This window comes from Magnolia sinica, chromosome 12 (genome assembly GCF_029962835.1).
Source record: "Magnolia sinica isolate HGM2019 chromosome 12, MsV1, whole genome shotgun sequence".
Lineage (NCBI taxonomy): Eukaryota > Viridiplantae > Streptophyta > Magnoliopsida > Magnoliales > Magnoliaceae > Magnolia > Magnolia sinica.
Genome location: NC_080584.1, coordinates 66,148,148 through 66,171,671, shown reverse-complemented (window position 1 = coordinate 66,171,671; position 23,524 = coordinate 66,148,148). Strand labels below are relative to the sequence as shown.

General features: G+C 41.3%; 1 non-coding gene and 1 pseudogene across 1 annotated transcript; both read left to right on the top strand.

The window, feature by feature from the left end:
- LOC131221551 (cysteine-rich receptor-like protein kinase 15) overlaps nucleotides 1-10,857 on the top strand; it is a 20,129-nt pseudogene extending 9,272 nt beyond the window's left edge.
- An 11,969-nt stretch (nucleotides 10,858-22,826) lies between these two features.
- On the top strand, nucleotides 22,827-22,933 carry LOC131222120 (small nucleolar RNA R71). The gene has a single exon (XR_009159828.1). It is a non-coding gene; the product is annotated as a small nucleolar RNA R71 (small nucleolar RNA).
- The last annotated feature ends 591 nt before the right edge of the window (nucleotides 22,934-23,524 follow it).

Sequence of the window (23,524 nt, the reverse complement as noted above, 5' to 3'; positions counted from 1 at the left end):
GAGATGCATGTTTCTATGACCATGCCTTCCATGAAAGCAACTAATGAGGATGACTCAGGGAGAATTGAAGTGGTGAGAGTAGTAACCATATTTTTGGTGATTTCATAAGTCTGCTTGGGAATGTCAGCGGCCATTTAGTCTTTTTGTGTTTTTTGTTTTTTAGAGAACAGGGCCAATTTAGTCATCTATTCATTGGGAACCAATTTTTTTATTCGGCTTTCTTTTTTGTTTGTTTGTTTGTTTGTTTATTTATTTATTATTATTTTTTTATAATCTTTGGTACATGTGAAGGTTAGGAGCTCACCACCTATCATAGTATTGCTTGGAAGGTGAATATTATCACCAATCTGGGAAGGGTATTACAAGAACCTCGAGATGAACTATACAAATGGATCCAGAAGAGCAAGGTGAAAATGGCCATACAAGATTTAGTAGACCTCAATCATTTCGGATAACGAAAATCAATGATGCCTGCTTTTTCTGTAATAATTCTACCTTTCACCTGCATAAGAAGATTGGCTACTGAGTGAAAGATAGAATTGGGACTTCCACAGCTGCCTCTTCTAGCAATGGGATTTTTTTCCCCACAAAAGGTCGGTGCAAACCACCAATCTATCAAAGGGAAAATAACTGAAACGTAATTTCATTAGCATCCATATTGTGGGTCGGACCTCCAAACTTGCAACCACTTCTCTGTAAAATTGGACTGGGAAAGAACGTAGTTGCAACCAAGGGCTACTTCATAGAAGCAAATGTGAGGCTCTACATGAGGTGTGCTACACTAGTTTTTGTCATTTCTTTTCATTCAGAAAGCCTAACAAAACGCCAATTTGAATTCTGTAAATTTTAGAATGATTTGTGTAATTGCTTTCTTTTTTAAACTCAGTGAAGAAGCCTGTTTTTGGAAAATTGAATCAAACTATTTCATATTAAAAAAACCATTTTATTGGAAGAAATTTTTTCTGGGTGATTTAAAGATTCATACTAATCATCACTATTCCTGGTAGAATTGAGTGGAACATGGGAAAATTTATCTGAAAGAAATCAATTTTTATAAGAATTACCTGAAAAGAAAATATGAGCGAGGCAAAGAATGATATTAACACAATGTTTGACTGCCTTTGTATATTTTTACTGGTTCATTTAAAAATCTAACTATTTTGATTAATTTTTATTTTATTTTAATGTTATTTAGATAACTTACCTAAATATATGTTCATAGTAAAGATTGACATTGATGAATATTTTTTTTGTGTATTATTTTTTGTGTAAAATGGGTATAAATAAATTTATGGTACATAGTATATGGACATATGAAGATAAAATGTTAGGATTTGGGAATCAATCAGCCAGGCAATTAGACAGCTAAAATAGATTGCTAAGCTGTAATTGATATAGAGGGTGATGGTTTTTTTTTTTTTTTTTGGAAAATAACGATTTCATTCCTGAGGGAAAATTACAAGCCTATTTTAGGCAGAAGATCTACCTATCAACCTATCATGTGCTATACATGTAAAATGTGGGAACCATTTCTAATGTAACCAAGACCAGTTTTATCCAAAATAACCTGACCCTTGATCAAGCGGGGGAGGGAGGCGAGACCACGAAAGAAAGAGTTAGTCTGCTTAGAGCTACCAATCTTGGCCAAGCTATCAGCCGGGCTATTAGCTTCCCTAAAAACATGGAGAATCCGAAAGTTCCCCTGAGAGGAGAGATGTTTGATCCTTGTCAGCCAGTTAGACCATTTCCAGGAAAGAAAGGAAGCTTTGGTTAGGCAGGACACTGCCCAACAAGAATCTGATTCGATGATAACGTTAGAGATCCCGAGAGCCAAATAGAATTTAATACCGTCATGTAATGCACGCATTTCAGCCATATTATTGGAGGCAGTGTTGTATCTGCATGTGAAAGTGAAAATAGGGTCGCCTTGGTGATCTCGGAAGATCCCTCCACTACCAGCGGGGCCAGGATTGGCCAGAGTCGATCCATCTACGTTCAGTTTGAGGAAGCCAACTCTAGGCTTGATCCATTTGACAATGGATGAGAGACAGACAGGGAAATAGATGGTGGGGCCAGCGAGGGAAGCTGAAGCTGGAGAAGAAAAGGGCTAGAGGGGAAGATGGTATGCAACCACCACCGAACCTTTTGAAAAATAGTTGAAGCAGATCACAGTCGGTTGTTGAATTTGGCAGCATTTCTAGCCTTCCAAATCTCCTACAGAATTAAACTCAATTTCCTGCTCCTGGGGGGAGGGGTCTCTGCCACCACCAATGAAGCCTATTCATGATGGAGAGATGACTAAAGAGCTGAATCCCAAGGAAGGCAGCGGTCTAACGCCACACTGAGTCAGTGAGAGAGCTCCGAAGGAAAAGATGGGAGGGTGTTTCCGTTTAGGGACCAGAAGAAGAAGCAACATTGCAGCAGTTGCAAGCCGACGCCAGCTGAATTCCCTTTCGCTGAACCAGATCATCAATAGGAAGGGCATCGTGAAGCAATCTCCAGAGAAAAAACAAAGATTTTGGGAGGGATTTTGGGATTCCAAAACCTATTAGTCCAGGGAAGGACCTGGCCTCGAATCCTAAAAATATTCTAAGCAAATTTGGCTAAGAAGTGCCCCGAGGGCTCCAGAGGCCAGAGGAGAGAATCGTCAGCTTCTGAGATACAGAATCCGCCCTTGACGATATGAGACTAGAGCCAATTAGGGAGCAAATCGGCTGCATCCAATCTGATACCTTCACCATCAATGAAATTGGCCACTCTCATATCTCTCATGGAATCTGAGATATGAAGAGAAGGGAGAGAATCAAGAGAGCCCAGCCCGGTCCAGTTGGCACTCCACATATTGCATTCCCCACGCCACAGGATCCATAGGGCGAATTTGTCAATGATGGGGAATAGGTCCATCATCCTTTTCCAAATTGGAGATGATAGCACACACTGGCTGCCTGACCTGGGATGAGAGGAGAGTGGGTATTTGGAGTGAATGAACTGCCCCCATAAGTAGCTGCTATCCTTCTGCTTGATCCTCTAAACCATCTTTAAATGAAGACCTGCCACCACGTCTTTCAGCTGTTTGATTCCAATACCGCCCTCGGCTTTTGGCTTAGCAATGGAGGACCACTTTTGCCAATGGAGGTTCGGCCCACTATCCCGCAAGCCCCAGAGGAAATTGGCAAACATCCTCTCCACATCCTGCAGAATACTCTTTGGCATAATCACGACCACTAAGGAGTGAATAGGGATACTGCTCAGGATAGAAGATATCAACGCGAGTCTGCCCGCTTGAGAGAGAATTCTAGCTGTCCAGCCTTGAATCTTTGCTGCCATCTTATCCAAGAGAGGGGCGAAGAAAGATCTCTTAGCTCGGCCATTGAAAATAGGAACCCCCAGATAGTCGATATTACCCATTGATTTGTTGATGCCATGGTTTGTTGGATGCATCTAATTCTCGCATTTAATAATTTGGAGGAGCAGAAAAAAGAACTCTTATGGAGACTGATCATTTGCCCAGACAGGGATTGGTAATCAGAGAGGAATTTCTTAACAGTTAGAAGGGATCGCTTAGAGCCGTTCAGAAATAAAACTGTATTGTCCACATTCAGTAAATGGGATATGTGGGAGCAGCCCTGTTTCACCCTATAAGGGGAGCATAACCCACTCGAACTAAGCTTGGAAGGGCCTCTATTGAAGACTTCTGAAGCAAGGATGAAAGACTCGGCGAGAGAGGAGCTCCTTGTCTCAGACCACGAGAAGATTGGAAGAAACCACAACTGATTCCATTGACAAGAACCGAGAACCAATTGTTTTTCCAACAAGATTAAACCATATTGACCCAGGTAGTAGAAAACCCGAATTTCAACAAGACCTGGCACAGAAAATTCCATTCCACCTCGTCGTATGCTTTTTTTATATTGAGTTTTAGCACAATATTCCCTCCTCTCACTTTCTAGTCCACGTCTCTGAAAAGCTCTTGGGCAAGCGCAATGTTTTCCGCAATTGAACAACCCCTCACAAAGGCCCCTTGTTCTAGGGAAACCACCTTTGGGAGGATAGCATTCAGCCGTTCCGAGATGATATTGACAAAAATCTTATACACGACGTTGCACAAGCTGATCAGCCTATAGTCCAAGAAGGATTTGGCTCCCTTTTTCTTTGGCACTAGATAGATCAGCGTGGTAGAGAAGGCCCTAGGAAGCTCGGTCCCTTGAAAGAAGGCTTCCACAGCGGTGAGGATATCTTTTCCTATAATATTCCAGCATCCCGAGAAGAAGGCTCTAGATAGGCCATCTGGGCCAGGCGTGCTGTTTTTAGGGAGTTTGTTCACAGTCAATTTAACTTCTTCAAGAGAAGGCGTCTGCAAGAGGGCAGCGTTGTCAGCATCAGAGATAATGTGAGGGATGTAGTCCAGAAGATCATCAAAATCAGTTGAGGGAGCCGCAGCCTCTGAGGATAGCAGGGACTGCATAAAGTTCATGGCAGCACTTTGTATTGCCGGTTGATCCGTTAACAGTCCTCCATCCCCAATATGGATCTCCTGAATCCCCAGTCTTCTGACCCGTTCAGTAGCCTGAAGATGGAAGAACTTTGTGCTTTTATCTCCCTCCTCCAACCAGGAATTTTTGGACCTCTGCTTCCAAAAAATTTCTTATGCAAGTTTTGCCTTGGCCAGATGGAGACAAGCTTACACAATTTCAGTGCTAGGACCGAGGTGTCAGAATAGGCTCTAGATTCCAAAGAGGCCAACGATTGCTCTGCATGCTGAATTTTCTAGAAGATATTGTTGAAAACCTCTCGATTCCAGGTGTGCAAATCATGTTTGACAGCTTTCAGTTTCAGCAGCAAGTTAATCATAGGCTGGGGGGAGTGGTCGATCGCCCAAGCTTTATCAATCACTCAGGAGAAAGAGGCATCGAGTATCCACATCCGTTAAAATCTAAAGGGTTTAGGGCCGGAGATGGGGGCTCTAGGGAATGACATTAAAAGAGAGGCATGATCTGAATTGAGTCTAGGGAGGTGCTTCACGAGGAAACCCGAGAAAGTATGCAACTAGCTACCATTACAAAGTGATCTGTCAAGTCTGGCCCAGGCGCGGGGAGGCCTGTCTGGTTGTTACTCCAGGTGAATCTATTGCTTGAGAAGCCCGCATCACACAAACCAGCCTTGTCAATAGCTTCTCTGAATTCCCTCATGCTGCTCAGATCTTGGTCCCTGTAACCGAACCGCTCAGAAGAGTCTAGGATCATGTTGAAGTCGCCTGCAACTGCCCAAGGGCCGGAATATCCTGCAGCGAGGGATTCCAAGGAGCTCCAAAGTGATCTACGACTGATTCTAGAACATTTAGCATATACGAAGGATAATTTGCAAGAAGCGAAATGGTTCTGCAAACACACATATAATGAGATCAGCTGGTCTGATTTTCCTATGACAGAAATGGAAAGATCATGGCGATGAAATACCCAGATTTTACCGCCATCAGGGATATTAGAGATGGAAGAGTGGAAACCTAGTATGAGACTGATCCCCACTCTCCGATTGTCTCTAGCCATAGTTTCGAGAATTGCAATTATTGAAGGGTTATGCGAGTGAATAAGCCTTTTCATAATGCAAATAGTGGCCGCATTAGCCATCCCACGGGCATTTCAGGTAATAATGTTATCCATCAGAAACATTCCCTGTATAATCAGCCCTTTTTTTAAATTGAAGCAATCTTCTCTTTCCTTCCTCTACGCTTGATTGAGAGTCAGTGCATAGCCTACCATCCGAGCAAGCAATCTTGCATGGGGAAAGGTCTACAGAGAGATCCAGTTGTTTGTAGACCGAAATGCAGCCATCAGTAAGCCCCTTTAGAGGTAGATGGGACTGAGCAAGGGATTAGATGGGACTGAGCAAGGCTCCCCACTTCCTGGGGGACTGAGAACGGTTTGGAGGATTTCCTGGTAGAATGGGGAGACCCAGGGTAGACCTTTGCCTATCCGCAGGAGAGTTCGGCTGAGGAGGGGAGCTCGAGGCTAGCCCAGTGCCCTGTTGATCAGACGATAAAGCCTCGACAGAGTAGAGAGGGGGAGAAAAGCGCACATGAGAGGGGTTATCAGTTGCCTGAGAAGTCGAGGAGGGATGAGATGAGGGCGAATCGCCAGTTTGCCCTTCCATGAGACGGGTAACAGCTACCTGTGATCGGCAAGGGTGTGAATTTGGATGAGGTTGCTGTTTACCCTCCTGAATGGGAACCTTGGGAATGGATTGATGGGAAGGAGGAACCATCCTCAACTGCAGTTGCCTATGCTGTGGGCTTCCTTCAGCTTGAAGCAGAGGACTATAGGATGTATGATCATCTGACAAAATGTGGACCGGGTGGGCAGAGACATTCCCTCGAACAGGTTGAGAGCGTAACAAACATTCCTCCGGTTCGTCTGCATCAGATAGATTTAATTTGGGTAGCCGCTACTTCCTTCTCTATTCCAACGTAGACAATTAGCAGATTCTCAACAGTGGTTGTTGCCCCATCTGTAACTGGTTCCTTGGCAGGGGCCATGTTCCTTGCGGGACTTTGTGGCTTTCCACCGAATGGCTGTGGTGCTTCATTTTTGCTTTCGAGTTGGGCTTTGATATGAAAAACTTCGCCAGCCACGAGAAGCTGGATAGGAGATTGCAAAGCTGCTTCTTTTAATTTCGATACTTTCACCCTAGCAAACATCTGAAAAATGCCGAATTGGGATAGGGTGTCGATACTTGTCACCTCTCCAAAAAGGCTGCCCAGATCGTGTATCACCGATTCTACCCACGCATGAGCCGGAATTCCAAATATCTGAATCTAGAACTCTTCATCCGTTACATGAATCGAAGGAGACCAGGGGAGGAGCTCCTTCAGCCCCATATTCTGCCAAATAGATGTATCTGATACAAAATCATTGACCGGTAAGCATTAGTGTATGTTCATAGAACGAGGATACAATATAAAGCATTGATCGGTAAGCATAAGTGTATGTTCATAAACCTATGTCTAAGTGTGTCTATATATATATATATAAAATATCTGAATTCTGCATCGAACTGAGAGATTACAAAAAAAAAAAAAAAAAGGAGCACAGAGATTCGGGTGGGCTCCCCCCCCCCCCCATGCGATGTCTACATGAAAGCCATTCTAACTGCAAAGCACCACAACTACTCGACTACCGGGCAGACGGCATGATATACATAGCTGCGCTGGGATTCCACTCCAATTGCAAGGAATCTTAGTTTCCTGTAAGTGCAGGAAGTAAATTGCACTTTTTGATGAAGTTGGACATACATACAAACTGTACTTGGGAACTCTTAGGCACACTTACATGCATTTAGATAGACTTGGAGGCACTTGGACATACGATAGATGAATTTTGTTGAGCTTAACAAACAATGTATTGGATCTGCCATCATCTGCATATATACCATCTTTTTATTACTTTTCTTCCTTAGTCAGATTTGTATTAAACCTAAGATATATATATATATATATATATATATATATATATATATATAGAGAGAGAGAGAGAGAGAGAGAGAGAGAGAGAGAGAGAGAGAGAGAGAGAGAGAGAGAGAGAGATCTGCCATCATCTGCATATATACCATCTTTTTATTACTTTTCTTCCTGAGTCAGATTTGTATTAAACCTAAGATATATATATATATATATATATATATTGTTTCTTTGACCTAATTTTTTCTGGCATTTGAAAGATCGATGTAATTAAAAAAGGTTAACATTTCCAGTACCATATTTTTATCATATTGCCTTTCTCTTTCCCACCTGTGATCCAAACTCTTCCTCGACAATGGGCATTTTTTTATTTTTTTTTACTGAAATGAGAAGTGGTTTGATTTACAGAAAATGGAGGGAACCAATCAAGGGTTATAATCTCCGTTAGTGTAGCAACGGTTTTAGGACTGGCTCTCTTTGGTTCCTATATCTACTGCTATCTACGAGGAAGAAAGACACAACGCAGAGGTAAAAGAAAATAAACTTAAGTCCATGGCTATGGCTGCCAACAGGCCAGGCCAACCCAAGCTTGGCCGGTGGACAGCCCCCCTTTTTTTCTTATATATATATATATATATATATATATATATATATATATATATATATATAGAAAGGACTATACAGCATACGATGGGCCAGCACTGGTGAAAGATTATATTTCGTTTCAATTGTGCCTACAGTCTTTTACATTTTTCCTGTGCATGATGAGGCCCAACCAGCCGAAAGATCATATGATCAATACAGTCAATATGATGGAACCGACCATGGATGCGCACCCATATAGAAAGCATATGATGGTAAAAGCAAGGTGTCAATTTCACATTGTAAATAGACCAATGATGACATCATTTTTGTCCGTCCAATTCAAGGCACTTACGAGGGTGATGGGACTTGCAGCCAAACAGGCATAAGAATGTTCTAGCTCATCTGAGTACATAGCCGTGGGGCCCATGCATAGGCTAAGCAAGGGACTTCAAGAACAATCTTATCAGGACTAATACTACAGTCACTCCTTTTTTTATTTTTATTTTTATTTATTATTATTATTATTATTATTATTTTATAAATTAGAGAATGGAGGGCATCAAGCATTGTTCCATTATTTGGGACCTCCAGTGGGTCTGGAACTGATGGACTCAGGCGTGGATGGTGGGCAAACTCAAGAATTGCCATTGATTGACTTGGTTATAATACAAGCTGCTACAAATAACTTCTCTGATGAAAATAAGCTTGGAGAAGGTGGATTTGGCCCTGTATATAAGGTAACAGCACTAAGGATCCATCTGGATAATTAATCAAATTGATTAGAGAAAATTAGTTTAAAGAAAATTGAAATAATGAAGTTTCATTTCTTGCCACCTGTGCCAACGAACGGGACTTCAAATTTCAATTACATTAATGTAATTACAATTGAAGTGCTACTTCCTCATTTTGAATGCTAGGAAAATTCATCTTGTTCTTTCATTTTGAATCAACTGAATTTTGGCAATTCATTTTACTTGGGCATCCAAACATAGCCTTATTTGGTGTAGTTGATTGAACCTTAAACAGACATGCTGCATTTTTTTTTTCCCAATTAAGTAATGATTGCATTTCAGGGAATGCTCTCCGATGGGAAGGAAATTGCAGTTAAAAGGCTATCAAGGAGTTCAGGGCAAGGTTTAGAGGAATTCAAGAATGAAGTCACATTGATTGCCAAACTCCAGCACAGGAACCTCGTGAGGCTCTTGTATTGTTGCATTGAGAGAGGAGAGAAACTGCTCATTTATGAATACATGCCAAACACCAGCCTTGATGTTTTCATCTTTGGTGTGGAACCTTCCTCTCTTCTTCAACTTCTGAATTTCACGCACACACACGAATATGCACAACATACACATGTAAAACACTCATTCAACGAAATGCAACCTAAACATGAACTCACTCAATTGACATATCATATCCAGATCCAATCAAGCGTTCTCACTTAAGCTGGGAAAGATGCCATAATATTGTAAGTGGAATTGCAAAGGGCCTTGTTTATCTCCACGAAGACTCGTGACTCAGAATCATTCACCGTGATTTGAAAGCTAGCAATGTGTTGTTGGACCATGAGATGAACCCAAAGATTTCCGACTTTGGCATGGCCCGGTTTTTGGGTGGAAATCAAAGTCAAATCAATACCAATAGAGTCGTTGGAACATAGTAAGTTGGCAAGCAATTTGCTACTTTGGAAAATACATATATTGCCCCACGACTCCTCCTAACAAGAGTCGTCACTCACATGAAAATGTGGCACACTTGGTTTTGAAATTGAACACTCTCATCACGCTGGCCCACCATCCCAAAATCAAACCAATCCATCAGCCAGGGTGACCTGTGTCTACTAAAGAAATGGAAACTTAAAAATGTGGACCATCAGTACTGATTCAACATACATGTATGGAACAAGTGATCCGTCCACATGTTTGCCACATAGTTAGATGTGAGTTGCTCCAAGGTCCTGTTAGCATTTCTACTTTCCTAGTTATATAATGCTGCTAATCCACGTTTATATCATGGTCATTCCCAACAGTGGCTACATGGCACCAGAGTATGCAATGGGAGGGCTATTCTCTGTGAAATCTGATGTTTACAGCTTCGGAGTTCTACTGCTTGAGATCGTCAGTGGAAGAAGGAACAACAGTCTCCATGTCCCTAAACACACTCATAGCCTCCTAACTTATGTAGGATTCTCCCTATTAGTTGAATTAAATCCACCTTCTTACTCTCAGATTCTTACATGAAATGTGATAATATAGGCATGGGGATTATGGTGTGAAGGAAAAGCTTTGGAGTTGATCAATCCTTTGTTGGCAGAGTCATGCCTGACAAGGGAAGTGTTCAGATGGATCCACATTGGACTATTATGCGTTCAAGAAGATGCAGCAGATCGGCCCACCATGTCATCTGTCATTGTCATGCTCGGAAGCGAAACTGTGACACTTCCACAACCTACACAGCCGGGATATTTCGTTGCGAGGGCTGTCACTGAATTGGATAAAGCTTCTGCAACTGCTAAGATCTGTTCCAACAATGAGCTAACTATTTCTACTCTTAAACCCCGGTGAGTGGACTGAGCCGAGGGGTCAGCCTCAGGCTCTGATGTAGTTGCATGCAAAGGAATGTTGTGGACATGGTTCAACCTCAGCTAGTAAAAAAAGATATTGTTTCTAAGAAAATGTTCTCCATTCGTAACCATGTACTTTTCGACTTTGTAACTATGTCTTGGGGGTTGATGGACTTGAAACATTTGGGGTATGTTGCTTGAAGTTAGGGTGTCAAAAGGAACCAAAATGGATCTAGAATCATTTTGGACACATTTAGACTTTGGGTCAGGTTCAGATCTAGGATTTCAGACATGCTTAGAAATCAGGTCATGTGGTGCCTAATCAGGTACCTGTCATGTACTTTAAAAAAAATGGGAATCTATTAATTCCATCAACAAACTTACAGAACAGCTTCGGGCGGACACGAGTATACAAAAAAAGAGGCCCGGCCGCCTATCATATCACTATACAGAGAGCAGATTGACTGGGCAAATATGAAAACCAGGAAAAAAAATCATGACTCCCTTAACGCCTCTATACCGCTTTGTCAAGGAAGTGTAGTCCCCTTATCAATTGAGGGAGGGCGGGCATCTTGTCCATCCAGAAACTCCCTTGGTTGGCTGCTCCTACTCTAGCAAGGCCATCCGCCGGCCCATTAATTTCACGGGGAATGAGGGATAGGGAAAAGTTACCTTTCACCTGAAGACTTTTGATTCTCATCAACTAGTAATTCCACTTCCAATGAAAATGTGAGGACCCCTTGATAGCTTCCACCACAAAGGAAGAATCTGACTCAAAGAGCACCTCGTGAAAACCCAGCGATATACTAAAATGCATTGCATCATGCAGGGCCTAAAGTTCCGCCCTGTTATTCGAGCCTGAGCCATAGCCCAAGTAGAAAGTGAAAATCAGGTCACCGTTAGAGTTTCTGAAAATGCCTCCACCCCTAGACAAACCAAGGTTCCCAACTACAACCCTGTCTATGCTCGCGGGAGGTCTGGTCCATTTAACAAAATGGTAAGATTTGGGTGGAGGAGGATTAGCTGGCAAACCAAGTTGGAAGAAGATCGGATTTGAAGAAAGGGAACCATGAAATAAATTTCCAAGTAGCCACTTGATGCGACTAATCACCTTGTTGCTGTTTGGGGTGATCCCATCATATTTGGCTGAGTTCCTCGCTTTCCAGTTTCCCATACTATCAAACATGGAGTAATTCGACGAAGGGTAGGTTACAATGATTTAGGTTACATTTATGCTTCACTTGATCTTGCAGGAAATGATACCCTTGTATCAACGTGCTTGCTCATTCCATGATGCACTGGATTTTTGGCAAGCTCAATTGCCGATTGTTGTCCACATATATGACAGTGCTTTCTTCTTGTGAATGCTTTAGCTCCTTTAGCATATTCCTTACCCATATTGCCTCACATACAGTGGATGAAGCTGCTACATACTGTTGAGGGTCAAATATTACGTATAAGACCCCAGTTATTATCGGATTTTACAAACAAGATACTGTTTAACAACTTGTTTTAATCATATTTATGTTGCAAGGTGGATTTATAAGTGTGGACCGAAAAAGATGCTAAATGCATGGAATTGACGCTCTAGAATCACCAAGGCAACAGACGGACTCTAGGGGACCAAGATCGACAGTTTTACATGCCAGAGATCTGAGAAAATTGAGAAACTGAAGCTCAAGTGGCCAGAAAGTTAGCCAGAATGCAAGATCACAGGGTTTCCACCATCCTTTCGGCTCGAAACTTCATGTTTGGTCTGAGGACCATAAACTAACCGTACATGTCAAAATTCAACCATCAGATCCCTGCAGAAGTGGCCCAAAAGATAGATCAGCCCTCAGAATTATGATTCTAGGCCCACCTGATATCTGGATGTGCTTTAATTTTTATCTCAACAGCTTAAGTGAGGTGAAAAAATGGATGGACGGATTGAATTTTGCATATAAATCAAGGAGGGGCACACTTTACGTAAGAGGATTCACAGAAGTCGTGCACTCGTGGTGCACCAAACGGACCAAGTCGGTCAGCAGGCGTTGACCCGACTTCCTTCATCAAAACGAAAATCTCCATTTCCTGCGGCATAAAAACAGCAACTAGAGGTGGGCATCGGACCGAGTCGGATCGGATTAGGGCTAACCCGAACCTGTCCGAAATCTAACTGAGCTGACCCAAATCCGTTCCGATCCGGGACCGAGTCCAGAACATAGGACTCAATCCGACCCGACACACGGTTGGTCTGACCCAAACCGCGTTCGACTCGTTCAGAAAAACTGAGTCGGGTTAGGTGCGATTCGAATGGTTAAAAATGGTGAAAATCATTATCCCATTGCTATTTTCGGTGTGGTCATTTTAGTTTTAAATATGTTTTTTTTTCAAATGATTTAAAATGATCCTGCAAAATGGATAAACGGTATGGATATAATAAATACATCATTGTGGGGCCCATATGAGATTGATACTAGTTGAGCCGTTCGTACGTCTCGGAGCACGAGGCTCTGCGGCGGCGAACGTGCTTTGCACGACAGCTGCGGCAACTTGTTGCCCATGAAAAGATATCTTTAGTTATGTAGGTCTGATCATGAAATATGTGTTATATCCAAACCGTCCATCCATTTGGCGAGCAAGTGTTAAGGCTTAAGACAAAATAAGATAGATCTGACTATCAAGTGGACCACACTGGAAAAAGTAGTGGGACCACACTGAAAATCATTATCTGTTGCTATTTGTGGTGTGGTCCAGATGATCTTTGGATATGATCCATTTTTTTGGATAATGCTCTAAAATGATCTCTAAATATGTATCAACGGTGTAGATATAATAAATACATCACTGTAGGGCCATATAAGTTTGATCACCTTTGAACCGTTCGTACAACTCGCAGCTCGAGGAGTGCTAGCGCGCTGAAGATGGGACGGATTGGCTACTCCCCCTGACACCGGCATCGTGGCCAATGGTCAGTGATCTGTGGGGCCCATCATGATGTATGAATATCATCCCTTCCGTTCATCCTATTTTAAAGATGATTTTAGCGCTTTAACTAAATTATCATAGGGAGATAAATCTCAGGTGGACCACACCATAGGAAAACAATAGTGATTGGATATCCATCATTTAAATCATACTAAGGCCCACTGTACTGTTTATTTGACATCCAATCTGTTGATTAGGTCATAAAGACCCAGATGAAGGGAAAAACCAAAGATCAACTTGATCCAATACTTTTATGGGCCCCAAATTTTTTTTTAATGGTTGACATACATTCAACATTGTTTCCTATAATGTGGTCCACGTGAGATTGGGATATACCTCATTTTTGGTCTCATATCGTGAAATGATCTAAAAAAATAAATGGACGGCATTGATGAAACAAATACATCATAGTGGGGCCCACAGAGCATCGATCGCCAGCCATTAGCTGGTGGCAGGGGAGTCGTTTTCACTTTCCAACCACTCGTCTTGGTAAGACAGTTGTACATAGCTGTGTGCGGTACACCAACGAACACTTTCTTATTGTACACAGTAAGTATTGTTGGGGCCCACCTTGAATGCATGTGGTTTATCCACGCCGTCCATTCGTTTTTGAAAATTATTTTAGTCGTTGAACCCAAAATCGATGCATATTCAAAGCTCAAGCGGACTATACCACAGGGAAAAGTAGAAGTATCAATAAGAGCTACTCCGGATCGGATAGGTTCGGATCTGATCGGATCCATTCGGATCGGGTTTTCGGGTCGGGTCGGGTTGGATCAGCGGCTATCCGAAGTCGACCCGAAAGATTTCGGATCTGAATGGAGCTACCCGATCAGCACCGATCTAGACCGTCGGTTCGGTTCTGATCGGGTCAGAACGGGTCTGATCGGGTCGGATACACCGGATCGGGTCTCTTTTGCCTAGCTTTAACAGCAACAGAGAGTTGCGGTCGACGTCAGGTGGGCCACCATCATCACACATCTTACTGATCCGAACTGTCCATTCATTCTAGAGGGCCAAAAAGACCGTACAAATGAAGCTTTTCCAGACCCATGCTCGCACACATAGGAAAATCTTGATCAAACTAAGGTCGGACAGTAGAATAGGAACTCTGGTGGGACACATCAAATTCAATCCAAAAACATCCGTAGCCGAATGGTTTTTTGAAACGAATCCAGTGGACGGACTGGATTTTCCATCTGACGCTGATCAGGGGCCCACCAACTTCAACAGCGAACCCATCTTACACAGGTCCTGTTTTTCGCATCCGGTCGCGTCCGGGATTTGCGGGTACAAGTGGGTCACGATCGTTAATCGGATTCATGATCGAAACCGTTCACATGATGAAAAAGGGGATCTAGACCACACCCAAGAAGTCGGACCACATCGATGGATGGTCAACAACTCCAAAACATGGGTCCAACGCAAAGGCTGCTAGTAGTTTTCTTGCGCATGCGGCTGTTGCTGTGGAAGTTTTCCTCCGCATCAACTCCAGCTGCACACCGACTTTTGTACACACTCCTCTGCACTGCCCTTGACACCTATAAAATAGAGAGAGAGAGAGAGAGAGAGAACGTGAGGGGGGATTTTAGCTTGGGCTGGACGTGGAGCAGAGAGTCAGAGAGAGTAGAGTTGTTTTTTTTCTTTTTCTTTTTATTTATTTTGTTTAAGGGATTTAGCGTAATCATGTTGCTAGGCTAAACCTCTTAGCTAAGGCTAAGAGGTGAAGCTTGTAGCATAATTGAGGAGGTGGCTTTGCTTTGATTCATGGTTATTGAACTCTTATGGATTCTAGTTTGATTATTAAGGAATGCTTTTAGTTTTTTTTAATGGTTTATTGTGACTCAAATTACAGTAGATCTGCAATAACTTTGAGTATGTTCTTTTCATTATAAGATTGTGAACTTGGGAACCCTGTTGTTCACCATGTCTCATGGGCATGGTTGGGTGATGGAACCCTTCCTAACTTTTACAATTCTCTCATGATTGGTTGTGAGATTGGTAAATTGCTGTTGTTTGCCATAGTCTCCTGGGCATGGTTAGGTGACAGAATCACTTCTAAATCTTCACCATTCTTATCTATTGAGGATTAGATCCATGAGAAATTCAGAGATCTGACAAATCTCTTCATACCAATTGGATAGGATAGGACTCTGATTCCAGTTGTGTCATTGAATCAATGCAAGGTAGCTTTCCAATTCCTACAAGTGGATCCTTGGCACCCTAGTTCCCACCTTTATTCTTTAAGTTTTAGATAATTATTTCATCATTATTCCTCAAATTACAGTCAATTTAGATTTCATCTTAATCTAGTTCTAGTTCTACTTAGTTTCAGATCACGTAGAGATATCAGTCCCTTGGGATTCGACCTCGGTCTCACCGAGTTTATTACTACATCACAACCCTATACTTGGGGAGTGAACAAGTTTTTGGCGCCATTGCTGGGGATTGACGGTTATGTTTTCTGAGATTAATTAGTTTTAGAATTAGGTTAAGATTAAGATTTTACTAACTTTAGGTTAAAGTTTATTTTATTTTATTTTTAGAAACTAACCTGTTTTCCTATTTTGTAGGATCCTGACATAAACTTCTAATTTGGTAATCTCTTTCTAAATTCTCTATTTTTAGAATTAGGGTTTTATTTTTCAGAAATTTTCTATTTTCTAATTTTAGATTTAGATTCTTTCTTTAACTAACTTTATATTTTTTATGATTAGAAACTTTTTTTTTTTTTTAGAAACTAACTTTCTATTTTTATTTTTAGAAACTTTCTAATTCTAGGATTTCTTCTGTTTTTAGAAACTAATTTCTTTTATTTCCTTTTGCAGGATTTTAACATAGAACTCCAATCTGGTAACTTCCTTCTAACTTCTTCTCCTCTTACTTACCATACTGTTGTAGGATCTTTTATTTTATTTTTTTTAGGATTAGATTTATCGTTTGGGTTACACCATGTATATGTACGAGTGGGAATGTCAGTATGCTAAGAAGAATAACATATATTGGGATGATGATTATGATGGAAATCAACCTATGTCCCAAAACTTTTTTGAAACTATCATCAAGAACTGGTCAAAATGTAAAGATCCAACGGTTAATAAGTCCTTACATGATCATATGCAAGAGTACAATTACACCCCATGAATTAACAAAACAGTACGTGAGTGTTGGGGTTATCATAACTATGGGAGTGAGAATTATTATCATCCATCCGATAAAAAGAAAACAATGCGTGATTATATTATGAGTGATAATATGTATTACCAACCATCAGATTCTCCCACCTATGATCCGTATGACTGTAATCAGTGGAAATATCAAAATTGGGAAAATGAACCAACAACATATTATAATAATTATTCTCTTGGATCCCCTACTTTTAAGATCCAACCAGAAACGATCCAAGAGGATTCAATTCAGCATAACATGGCATGTTTTGTGGAAATTAGAAAAGCAATGGAAGTACTCAATTCGCGCCTCGATAGGATAGAGGAAGCTCGATCATCCCAACCACAACCCAATCCAGAAATACAATGCGAGGAAAGTGATCCTCACTCCCTTTTGAAGAAATCTGAAATTTGGAATGAAGAGTTGGATTCCATTAATGAGCATATGGTTCACTTTCCTGATGAGTCGATCTCGATGACGGTCCAAAGGAATGGTCAAGAGACGTGGGTATCTTTCAAATATAGTGATGATGACACACCTCCCTCACATGACACATAGGATTTCAATGATGAGGTAAATGTTAATTTATTTGAACCTCAACCTAATTCAGGAATGAAATGTGAGGAAGGCGATCCCATCCCGAGTGTACACTACTGGACAGAATTAGACAATAATGCATATTGGGATAACTATTATGAACGTGCAACCCAAATTCTCCTAGAATCAATCTCAAGTTTGGTCTAGGTTAATGATCAAGATGTACACGAAGTGGTCGGTCATAATGAGTCACTCCCCTCACCTGACATGTCTGATTTAAAAGTGGAGGATGAGCCCCTTACAACTGACCCTTCCAACTCTTGTGAAACATGTTTGGACCACTCCTCTGAATCGAATGATGATGTGATTTGGGAGTAGGATGAGTTGCTAGCTACGACCCTGGAATTTAAAACCGCTCAATTGAGGCCATCATCTGAGCTGTACACAGTTGACAATTCAACGCCTCGATTGAGTAGTTTCAATAAACAGAGTGATCACATCGATGCTTCCCCTATTGATTTTCAATCTGTCTATGCAGGACTGGAGCAAGAGAGCGTACCTCCATATACTTTCAAGGATGATGGATTTCTTGGGCAGATCATCACGAGCTCCAACGTGGAAAATAAGTTACGCTCAGCTGAACTTCCCAACTCTTTGGATGATTGCTTGACACACTTTGCAGATTCAAACGATCTCATGTCAAAAGACAAAGTGGATGCCTTGCAAGACAACATCTCAGTAGTCATCACTAACCGAGAGAACTCGTATTTTGAAGCCCCTTCTTTACCTGATCCTAAATGTCTACCATTAAAGGAGGAGGAGCTGACAATGGAACCGAAGTCTGATACTTCGGAATGTATTGAGACTACATCACTTCTTGTGGAGTTTTTTGAACTTTATTTACTTGTAGTCTCTGATTCACCATGGGATACTAACGTTGAAGCTTCTTCTTTCATAGGTGAATCATAAATACTTTGGACACCTCAAGAAATTAAAAGGAAACCTTATGCTGAGGTCTATAAATTTCTCTGGAAATTCATGGTCCAGGGCATTCAGGCCTATTGTAAAAAAGGCTTTTGGATGATTTTGTTGAGAAACCTACTGAGAAATTTATCAAGGTACTGGTCGAAAGAAGAACCTTGCGGCATGACTAAGTAGTTTTTCCCCTGCTTTCATAGGACTAGGTTAGTTTGCTTGATGTCGTTCTAGGTTAGTTGGTTTTATGCAATTAGGTTAGTTTGCTTTCTTGTTGTTTTAGGATAGTACTTTACTGTTATGCTGACCCGCTCTCACGCTGCGATCTCTTTGGTAAAAGCTTCTTGATTCCTTCGTTCAGGTACTATCTTCCCATCACTTCTCATTTACTTTCATTGTCTCATGTGCATTGCAAGCTCATATCTTTTATATTGAGGACAATGTAGATTTTTGGTTGGGGGTGATAGATTAGGATACCTAATCAGTGTTTGCTTGGTCTTAAGCAAAATTTGTGAAAATTTTTTAATTTTTTCTGGACTTTCTTGTGAATTCGAAGTGATTTTGAAGGATAGTCGTGATTTGAGAAGTATAAGATACAGAATGTTAGTGATTTACTACTCGTGGATTTAGTTATCTGTTAGATTTCACAGTTACATTCGAATTATTAATCCATAATTAGAAGCTGTAAACATTGATTGAGTCATGATATCACATGTCACATCTCGCTTACACATTGAAGTCTCAGTTCGATATTGAAGGAATAATTTGGTAGTCCCTAAGCATGAAAGGGTTGGGCGAATGGTCTTCACCATAGGTTTGCTCCCTATAGGTGAAGGTTCGATTTCCCAAGGTTGACATTCGGAAAGGGATGGGCGACTAGTTTTCACCATAGGTTTGCTCCCTATAGGTGAAGATTTGATTCCCTTCCTTAGTGTTATTTTTAATGGAAAAATCAAAAAATGATAAGAATGAAAGGATGAGTTATGAGGAACGTTTTGGTTATCATGAATTCTCTTGTTGGTTACCAATGATATCTTGAAATAGAGAAGTGAATTTTAATAATGATAAGTCGAGATTAGACTATACACCCGTGGAACTCAATGCCTAGAATTGTTCTAATTGATGGATTAATACTTTGAACTTGACTATGAAGTTTACCGTGCGCTTGAGGCCAGGAGAAAATAATAACCAACATTCATGAATCTTAGAATTCTAGTATCTAGATTGTTTTTTCACAAATCACTCGAGCTTATAGAAATTGTCCTGTAATTCTCAACTTACTTTTCTCATACTTTTCTCGGGACTAGCAAGATGCTGGTTAGGGGTTGTGTTGAGGGTCAAATATTACTTATTAGACCCCAGTTATTACTGGATTTTACGAACATGATACTGTTTAACGGCCTGTTTTAATCATATTTATGTTGCAAGGTGGATTTATAAGTGTGGACCGAAAAAGATGCTAAATGCATGGAATTGACGCTCTAGAATCACCAAGGCAACGGGCGGACTCCAGGGGACCAAGATCGATGGATTTACATGCTAGAGATCTGAGAAAATCGAGAAACTGAAGCTCAAGTGGCCAGAAAGTCAGCCAGAATGCAAGATCACAGGGTTTCCACCATCCTTTCGGATCGAAACTTCATGCATGGTCTGAGGACCATAAATTAACCGTACATGTCAAAATTCAACCATCAGATCCTTACAGAAGTGGCCCAAAAGATAGATCAGCCCTCAGAATCATGATTCTTGGCCCACCTGATATCTGAATGTGCTTCAATTTTTATCTCAACAGCTTAAGTGAGGTGAAAAAATGGATGGACGGATTGGATTTTGCATATACATCAAGGAGGGGCAGACTTTACATAAGAGGATTGCATAGAAGCCGTGCACTCGTGGTGCACCAAACAGACCAAGTTGGTCAGCAGGCCCTGACCCGACTTCATTCATTAAAACGGAAATCTCCATTTCCCGCGGCTTAAAAACAGCAACAGAGAGTTGTGGCCGACGTTAGGTGGGCCACCATCATCACACATCTTGCTGATCCGAACTGTCCATTCATTCCAGAGGGCCAAAAAGACTGTACAAATGAAGCTTTTCCAGACCCATGCTCGCGCACAGAGGAAAATCTTGATCAAACGTAGGTCAGACGGTAGAATAGGAACTCTAGTGGGACACATCAAATTCAATCCAAAAACATCCGTAGACGAATGGTTTTTTGACACGAATCCAGTGGATGGACTGGATTTTTCATCTGACGCTGATCAGGGGTCCACCAACTTACGCAGGCCCTGTTGTCAATGCACATTCACGAATCCATAGTCAATGTACATTCTCCAACCAGTAGTAACTCTTGTTGGCACGAGTTCATTATTGGCATTGGCTACGATGGTGATCCCGAACTTCTTAGGAACCACCTGAGTTGGACTCAGCCATTGACTATCGGATATGGGGTATATGATACCCACATCCAATAGTTTAAGAACCTCGGCTTTAACTACTTCCCTCATGTTTGGATTTAATCTACGTTGTGATTGCCGAGCGGTCTTCGCATTATCCTCAAGATATATGCGATGAGTACAAATCGAGGGGTTGATTCCCTTGAGGTCCGCTATCGTCCATCCCAGGGCTCCTCTATGCTCAATGAGAGTAGATATAAGCATATTCTTCTGTTCTTTTTCCAGGTGAGCAGAGATCACCACCAGGTATGTCTCATCTTGACCTAAATAGACATATTTCAAATTAGAGGGAAAAGGTCTTAGGTCATGCTTCGGCGGCTTGAGGTTAGACGGTAGAGGCACTATATCAGTTTAGGGCAACTCTTCAAATTGTGGCCTCCATCAGTTAACTTCAAGTACCGGTGCAGTATCAAGCAAGGCACACGTCTCCCTAATCATGTCATCATGAAAATCATGGGAGTGGGCTAAGCACGTCTCTAGAGGGTCAAAGGATAAGGTCAGAGGTGTCGTATCTTCCACGAAAGAGTCAATCATGTTAATGTCATGAAAGTCGTCATCATCCTCTAAGTTTCTGCCGTTATTGAAAAAGATATTTGACTCCAATGTCATATTCCCAAAAGACATAGTCATGACACCATTCCTGCAATTGATAATTGCGTTTGAAGTGGCAAGGAATGGGCGACCAAGAATGACAGGAATCTGAGTGTTCATGTTATTAATGGGTTCGTTGTCCAGGATGATAAAATCTACAGGGTAGTAAAATCTATCGACCTGGACCAACACATCCTCAATTATCCCTCTTGGTACACGAACAAAGCGATCGGCAAGTTGTAGTGTGATTAGGGTGGGTTTTAATTCCCCCAAACCTAACTGTTTGTATACCGAGTAGGGAATCAGATTGATGCTCGCTCCTAAGTCAAGAAGTGCATAATCAATTCGATGGTCCCCGATTACACATGATATGGTTGGGCTACCGGGATCTTTGAATTTCTGTGGCACGTCTTGCTTTAGGATGACACTCACTTTCTCGGTCAAGAAGATCTTCTTTTGAATACTCTGCCGTCGTTTGGTCATGCATAAGTCTTTCAGGAATTTGGCATATGAAGGTATCTGTTTTATGACATCAAGTAGAGAAATATTGACTTTCACTTGTTTCAACACCTTTAGGATATCCTGAGAGTTAGAGAGAGGTTTTGGTGCGACCAACCATCGGGAAAATGGAGCAACTGGCTTTTCCAGAAGTTCCAGTTCTAATTTTTGTGAGGCCTCACTAGATCCATCATTGTTGTCCTTTTCTGGTTCTTGAGGCTTTTCGGGCCTAACCGGAAGGGTTTTATCAATGATCTTCCCACTCCTAAGAGTGGTGATGGATTTAGCGTGCTTCATTTGATTTGAAGAGTTGGGATTACTTATCTCGTATTGTGGTTTAGGATTGGGGAGCGGTTGTGCAGGAAGCATCCCCTTTTCTATAACCTTATACGTGAATCCATCTTTTGCATAAAATCTCGCATTGCCTGGGTCAGCTCTTGCATGAAATTTTGAACCAGTTCTTCTTGAGGTTTCCCCTGATTTGGATTTTGATTGAAGAAACTTTGAGGGGTAGCAGTTTATCCATTTCTCTAATTAAAGTTTGGATGATTTTTTCAACTAGGATTGTACGTATTAGAGGTCGGTGGTCGGTCCATTGAAAGGTCTTTGATAAGTATTTACGACATTGGATTGTTCATTCAACACTTCTCGAAAGGCGGGTATCGTAGAATAATTTTCAGTTGTATGAATGTTGCAATCACAGATGCCGCAAACACTTTCATTAACCTTATCCTTCTTTCCTTCCATAGCCTCAACTTTTCTTATGAGCGTAGTTACTTTATACTTGAGATCATCCTCTTCTTTCAAGAGATACAATCCACCTTTCTCCTTAGATTGAGTCGGCCTAGACATGGTGTTCGATTTTGGGTAATAGTCCCATGATTGTGTTTTTTCAGCAAGACTATCGAGGTAATCCCATACCTCGTCAATATTTTTATTGATGAATTCTCCATTACACATTGTCTCGACCATTTGGCGCATGGAAGATGTCAGTCCATCATAGAAAAAATTTGTAATGTGCCACGTTTCAAAGCCGTGTTGTGGGCATGAACTGCCCAAATCCTCGAACCTTTCCCAACATTGGTAAAATGTTTCATCCTCCTTTTGGGTGAAGTTCATGATTGCTTTTCTAAGGGTAATCGTTTTATGATGTGGAAAAAATTCCTTTATAAATTCCCTCTACATATCATTCCAGGTGCCAATAGATCTAGGATGCAGTGAATGTAACCACGTCTTAGCCTTCTCCTTCAAGGAAAAAGGAAATAGTTTCAGCCTGACTGTGTCCTCAGACACATTTTGAAAATATAAAGTGGCTATGATCTCGTCAAACTCTTTCAAATGTAGATATGGTTCTTCAGATTCAAGTCCATAGAACTTAGGAAGGAGCACTACAAGAAAGAGGATTTTTAGCGACGAAATTTTTGGCGACGAAACAAATTGTTTCGTCGCCAAAAGTGGACTTTTAGCGACGATTTTTTTAGCGACGAAAATTTTCGCCGCCAAAAATCGTAGATGAGACTTTTAGCGACGAAAAGTTTCGTCGCTAAAACCCGCAACCAACTTTTTCAAAAAAAACGACTGGATTACTTTTAGCTACGAAACTTTTCGTAGCTAAAAATAATCGATGAGACTTTTAGCGGCGAAAATTTTCGTCGCTAAAAGCAGCAACCAACTTTTTCGTAAAATACTAATGGATTGTAGCTAAGACTTTTAGCGACGAAACGTTTC